Source organism: Pinus tabuliformis, chromosome 6 (assembly GCF_031772625.1).
Source record: "Pinus tabuliformis cultivar Carrire ecotype Pingquan chromosome 6, CPIR1, whole genome shotgun sequence".
Taxonomy (NCBI): Eukaryota; Viridiplantae; Streptophyta; class Pinopsida; order Pinales; family Pinaceae; genus Pinus; species Pinus tabuliformis.
In genome coordinates, this window is record NC_142292.1 from 1,930,344,121 (window position 1) to 1,930,351,604 (window position 7,484).

Here is a 7,484-nt window from a genome sequence, read left to right on the forward strand (position 1 = left end):
GATGGATCCCTTCATGCTCATGACTGTCCTAGAAACCTGTATGAAGTTACTACACAATAGTAAGGCTATCAAAGGGTTACAGGAACTCATCAACAAATGTGCTGGGACCAGGCCAGGTGAACCACACGTAGTCCGGAAGAACAGAAAACATAAAACAAGGACGGGGCATGAAATGAGACTAACCACACAGATTGGAGAATATGAAATGGATCAAGTCATTCTCGATTTGGGATCAGATGTTAATGTTTTACCAAAATAGACATGGGAGTGAACGGGAAGACCTCTGCTACAATGTTCTCCAATTCAGCTGAGAATGGCGAATCAACAAAATATCATACCCATGGGGTGATTGCAGGGAGTAATTGTGGATATTGAAAGAGCGAGTGCGCTGGAAGATTTCGAAGTGATAGAGATTATTGATGATTGCAATCCCTACCCCACACTATTAGGAATTGACTAGGCCACTGATATGAATAGGATAATCAATATAAAGAAGCGGAAGATGATCTTTGAGAAGAAGTCACTGCACGTAATTATACCCCTGGACCCTGCTGAAGGATCGCGCTATACGGAGCTAGTCCACGATAATGAGAGTGATGATGATTTCGACTACATCTACAAGATAATAGCACGAGACCAAGACTGGGTGAATCCCACCATGGATGGGCAGATTACATGAGAGCGTGGGAGTTCATACACTTCGAATCCTGATGAAGAAATAGGACAATGGAAAAATCGGTTACATGAGGTAACTAAGCTAAATTGCAATATGATGACCAGGTTGCTGCACTGCATGTTGAAAAATGCAAGAAATTTACCTACTTATGATGGTCTAAATGAGGTAGATACCTTCTTGGATGCATTCGAAAGGGAGGTGCTAGAAAATTAATGCTTCTAGGCCTTGGACTGGGTATTGCGCAATACGCCCACGAGATGGTGGGGTATGCTCAAAAGGAGTTTTGATGATTGGCGTGAATGTAGGAGAATGATGAGAGTACGATTTGGGAAGCCTAAGATATGACTAACAGACAAGTATGATGGAAAAGATGACCTGTGTGCGAATCAGGCCAAGTGGACGCAGGCCTATGGAGAAGAGCCCCAACCTATGCAGATGCACATGTACTCGACGCTAAAGTACATAGTCAATAAGCCTGTGTTAGGGGGCGCATCTGCAGATGGATTTTATTATTCCAATAATATGATTTTGAAGTTGTTGGGAAGCCTGAACGACTGAACGCGGGACCAGATCACCTATCGCGCATCGAGACAGCGGAGGAACCTACTAGTTTGGAGGAAGGATTACTTGACACGCAGCTCTTTGTTGTGAATGTAGAGGATGGACATTTCGAAGATATAATACACTTTCTAACAACTGGAACTGCACCGAAAGGATACTCTGTCCAACAAAAGAAGGAACTAGTGGTGCGCGCAACATATTTCTCTATCATTATTGGGCATTTATAAAAGATGGGCAATGGTGAAATACTGTGAAGGTATGTACCTGAATTTGAATGAAGCAACATCCTCGTGGATTCTCATGGGGGCACCCCGGGAGGACATTATGCAAGGAGAGCAACCGCATAGAATATTATACGCGTAGGATTGTGGTGGCCAACCCTTCATCAAGATTCAAAAGCATATTGCAAAGTGTGCGACGTATGTTAGAGAAAAAGTAGGCCATCGTGGAGGGATGAGATGCCTTTGAATTGACAAATGGCATTGCAACCTTTCGAAAAATGGGAAATAGAGTTTGTAGGACCCATCAAACCTCAAGGAAAGACAAGCACAAGGTATATTATCACTGCGACAGAGTATCTAACTCATTGGGAGAAGCACAGCTGGTGAAGGATTGCATGGGTGTGACTACCGCAAAGTTTCTCTTTGAGCATGTACTGACATGATTTGGATGCCCGGAGATCTTGATGAGTGATTATGGTACGCACTTCCTAAATGAAACGATCAGTGCGCTGACGGAAGAGTTTCAGGTGTATCATCAAAAGAGCACACCTTATCAGCCATAGGCTAATGGGAAAGTAGAAGCATTCAGCAAAGTACTGGAAATTGTGTTGACCAAGGTATGCAATGCGCAGTTAAGTGATTGGGATCTACGCATACCTGCAGTATTATCGGCTTATCGAATGACATGCAAGAAGCTAATAGGATAGACACCTTTTAGGCTTGTCTATGGAGTGAAAGCCATAATGCCTATGGAATACATCGTGCCTAGTCTGCGCATGGTAGCGCTCACAGGTATGATGGATAGTGGAGCTCTGGAAGAGAGGCTCGCATAGTTGGAGGAACTCTAAGAAGAGAGATTCTTGGCTGGATTTCACCAGCAAGTCCAAAAGCAGCATGAAAAGGCATGGCACGATCGACATATTAAGCTGTGCACCTTTAAGGTGACTGACTTGATGTTGCTGTACGATAGTAAGTTTGATAAGTTTCCAAGGAAACTCAGAATGTATTGGCTGGGGCCGTATGTTACTAAGGTGATTACAGACGGTGGCACGGTACTGTTGGTTAAGTTAAATGGAGATCCCTTCCCAGGAAAATTGAATAGCAGTCATTTGAAGCCATACATAGTTGGCCCAACGATCTGACTAGCCAACAAAAGCACAGTCTTAGCACTCCAGGCAGCTAAAAGGAGGCGAGGAACTATAAACTACTCTCCTCAGGAACTGCACGATGTCAGGACTGCGTGCAGTAGTGAAGTGTCACATGGTCTGTGACAGTGAGAGGATAGTTGCGTTGGTGCACAAGTTTGCTGGAAAGTGACTGTTAAAGTCACTATTCATGATTCGATGCTTGGTTTCAGGCCAAATGGAGCGAGCAGAAGGCATTTAAGGAAAACTTTATGGGCTAGATTCTTGAAAATCTGCCGCCAATCTAGCATTAATGGATAGAATGTGGGGGGAACATTCGAATTCAAATTCAAAAGGTGCTATAAATTACAAGTGGCTATCTAATGAACAACACTTGCCATTTTGAAAACTGAGTTGTTGCGCTATCAACTGTGTATGGACCTTTCAAACTTTGAGGCTTTGAGAGTAAGTACATTGTTTGAAACATTGTTGAAGGACATGCAGGACCTCCTAACTAGAATGATGTCAAGAACTGAAGAAGCCATGGACATAGGAGTACTGACAGCCGAGGGAGCCGCGCAGGAAATTGTGGAAGTTGAAGCCCCAGAGAGCATGAGAATCATCGTTGGGGTCCCTAAATCACTGCGAACACCGAGACCTAAAAAGGATAAGGAGGCCATGATACCGATGCATGTCTCACCCAGAAATCCACTGAGGACAAAGCTCACATTGCAGGAAAAGTGGAAGGCCATTAATCTGGAGGCCGATGAGGAGGAGGAATTTGAAGAAATCTTGGTAGAGGAGGAGGATGTAGAGATGGAAGTCGAAACCTAGGGTGTGGGCCCTATCACTAAGCTGTTGGAATATGTTCGTCTACGAAAGGGTAAAGCTATCGTGGCAAAGGATATAGATAAGAGAAAGAGCTCTCTGTAAACTCCACTACTCCCAGACGATACTATTTTTGAGGGTGCACACTTGGGATGGGTTACCGTGTTGAAATTTGATGATTGGGACCTCACGGACCACGAGAAGTTCCCACATTTAGCGGCTACGAAGCTAATGTGCCAGAAGATGGACATGTCGGCTGTAATGATTGAATTAGAGTTGCGCAAATGGCTCAGGGGTTTCTAGAATGCAGGGTTGCTAAAACTGCTCAAGGTGTCGCATTACCCCCATGCCCCAGTGACCATTTTTGTCATCAAGCAGCTGCTCTGCTTGGTGCATGATGGGTTCTTGTGGTTGGAGGAGCCCATCCCCATCACAGACCATCTGATTCATCGGATTACACAGCTCCCTTGCTCAGGGGATGATCCAGCAAACATTTCAGAGTGAAAAGGTAGTGAGTTGGTCCTCGCGAAGGCCATGAAAAAGAAGTTTAGGTTGGAAAAGAAGAAGAGAGGGTATGCAATCCCCGTCATCAACAACCCGGCAGTCAAGGTCATGACACATATATTATTAGGGAAGGTGATGCGGAAGTATTGTGCAGATGAGGTGCCCATGCTAGTGGTTGCACTAGTGGTGCAATGCACAGAAGGGGTCCAGTTCAACTGGGTGAACTATCTATGCGGTGAGTTCCTTGCGAACTACCGTGAGGCACAAGAGCAGGGAAAAGGATTTCATTATGAATGGATCCTGTTGTCGATCGTATTGGTGGCATGGGAGCTGCCTGAAGATATCCAGTTCCCTTCGATCATGCTAGACCTTCTAAAGGCAGCGACGTACGCTTCGCTCTGGGCGACTAGGGATGCACAACGGATCAAAGAAAGCAAGAAATTTTGGGTGTTAATGGAAATGAACATCTGGATGGGGATCAATCACAAGATGTAGTTATCTCCCATAGTCTATAATAGTTTGCAGAGTTTAAAGATGACTTCCAGCATGTCTTCATCAGGGCGCAGAAGGACCCTATGAAGACGTGGCATGATTTATCGTATTTGGAGACTGAAGATGTGATATTCACAGTCCTTGACTCTTGGATGCTAGAGTGGCACACTCCAGATGACTCAGTGGTACAAGCAAAGAAGTCTGTCGTGCAGTGCAAGAAGGAAGAGACAAAAATTCGAATGGCGTAGCTGGTAGAAAAGCGTAGGAAAGAAGAAGCAGTGGCTAAGGCCCAGGCAACTCACGACACTGCAATGTTGGTGGAGCAGCAGAAAATAGCGGATGAAGAGTGTGAAGGACAGAAGTCACCTTCGCCCGAGCTAGAGACGGACACAGAACAAGGTGGCGTGGACCCACAGAAAACGTCCACCCAACTCAAACGTCCGCAACCACAAGAGTAGGTAGGGCTGCAAAAGAAAACAAAGGTCTCAAAGATGTCTTTCAACCCTGTCACCCTAACTGAAGAGGATTTGCATGATATCGGTGAAACAATGAGGGATGTCACCACAGAGGCCCTCCACCAGTTTGAGGAACAATACTAATTGGTATTGGGGACTCTTTGGACATAAATACAGGAGTTACAAGTGCGCACTCCACAGGCTGGCATAGTGTCCACCAACCTCACAGTCGGCACTTCAGTTTCCGAGGAAATGTTACATGCCAGGATGAACAACACAATAGTGCTACCAGATGGAGCACTCATTACAGAGAATGAGGTCGATAGGCCTATGGTCAGCAGTTTGAAAGGGGTCGGATTAAACATGGCTACGCTCCCTCGATAGATGCTCTATCTCTTGTAGGATAGAGTCACCGTAGAACTTCGAGCGAGGGAGAGTCACGCTCTACAGGTAATGAACGAGCAACGCATCAACATTGAGCAGTTGAGCCTGCAGCGCAACGATGCAGTGGAGAAGAACAAACAGATAATGTAGGTTGTGGAGGAAGCCTTCCAAATGGTCCCAGAATTAGCCATTCACGCAGAGGAACTAGTGGAAGCGTGCATCCTTAAGTTAGCCACAGGGGTGAGTGACGTAAGAACAGAAATGGCTAGGGTTCAGCTAGAGCTAAACCTGCAGATCACAGAACTGTAATTTTGTTGGCTGTGGAGCCTGATTATCTTCCATATTCAAAGGTTTCAGCCGAATGTATACCCCAGGAAGACTGTACATCCCTCCACGCGGGCTGGTAAATCCCCCCCGGCTAGGGGGTCCAGGGGCTAGTGGTCCCCCGGCGGGGGTTCGGGGGCAGCGTCCCCAAAGCTAAAAGTAGATGTAAAATTGCCTTGTAAAAGTCTAGTAATTTCTAGTCAATCTAGGTCGTTCATTAGGCAGATGATCTGACCGTAGAAGTTATGTTTAATTTATGGTTTTTTGCCCTAGAAGGCAACCCCTCACTATATATAAGGGAATTGTATTGTGTCTATGGAGATCCGTATTCTGAGTGAGGAAGAGAGAGGAGATTGAGAGCGAAGAGGGAGTTACAGCAGATATGCTGTAGGTTGTATCTCTTTAGTTTGTTGGATAATATAAAAGGAAGGACTGGTTTTTTCTCCGTCGACGTAGCCCAAACTAGGCAAACCATGTATATCTATGTCTCTCCTATTTTATGCGTTTTCTGTGTTTATATTTCTGCAATATTTTATGCATTCCATTGCTCCGTAATATATATTTTTCTAACAAGTTGAAGGCTCAACCTTCAACTTTGTTGAAGGTTAGAGAACATCATACCACCGCAGTCACAACAACAATGGCGGCGGTTGACAGTGTAGTGACAAACTGCATGAAGTTGTTCAAACACTCATTTGAGTTCCTAACCACCCTGCAGGAGGACCCAAATGTGGAGCGACTAGAGACATGAGATTAAAGGGACCGCGCGGATGGTTTCCCTTACACAAAAGCTTACAAGGATGAAGCAGGAAAAGTCACTCAAGGAATAGGTGGATGCCGCTCAGCATAAGGAGGCAGTATTGAAAGCGCACCTATAGCCATGGATTGATGAGGCTTATACAATTACAGCTTCCATTAAAGCAAATCTTGTGCAACTACAAGCAACTAAAGAGAGGATTCCATGTAGTAGTTCAACAGTAGCAACCACCAAACAATGCATGGAGGAAGTCCAGCATGCAGCCGCTCAGTGCATTGCTGAACTTGCAGAAATCCAAATAGAGTAGGGAGGTCCTCACGCTATGATCTCCGCACCTACAGAATGACTCGAGGGTGAGTCACGATGTTTATGTTGGGGGCCTGTTGGGCATGGGATACCCTAAGGGCAATTTTGTGGGTTAGAGCCCAGATTTTGGTCCAATTTTGTAAACCCAATGTAAAGACTCTGCATTTTGTGGGCACAGAGCACGTACTTGTTAAAGAGTCATAGAGTTGTCCGCCCTTATTTTGATAATGTAATGTCAGCTGTAGAATATCTACCCAGATAAGATCTAAGTAGTTTGATAGCATAATAACCGACATGAAGTAATGAAGATGTATGTGAGATAGCTCTGAAGTGTAAGTCAATGTTTTGGGTCGTAGCATAAGTAGAGGTTCTGCAGCTGAGTGCACAGGGCGAATAGTGTCTGTAATCATCTAGAATTATTAATAAAGAGAAGTTTCTATCAATTATGCATACTTGTTTCCTGTTTATGCATCTGTTATATCGGGTATGAATTTCACTTCTAATGCTTATATGATGCGCAAATGTGTATAAATGTATTGGTTAAGTGAATGTAAGTAAGAATATCGTTTTAGGTGAAGATAATGAAGATGTGTCAAAAGATAATTAAAATACTTAGCGTAGTTTAGGAGATATCACTATTTGCTACCTTAGCAGCGCGGAAGGAATTCAACCCCGGGTTAGGGTTGCGCGGAAGCCGATTATAACCAATCGCGAAGGTACTAAGGGGTGGAACAATGCGCGAAGTGACCTACGTGAAGGCAGGTATAGTTGGAATAAACCGACATCACAACCATCTCAAGGGTGTGGAAACTTGGTTCTAGCATCCCCCCATATTGCCTCGGGTGAGACTTC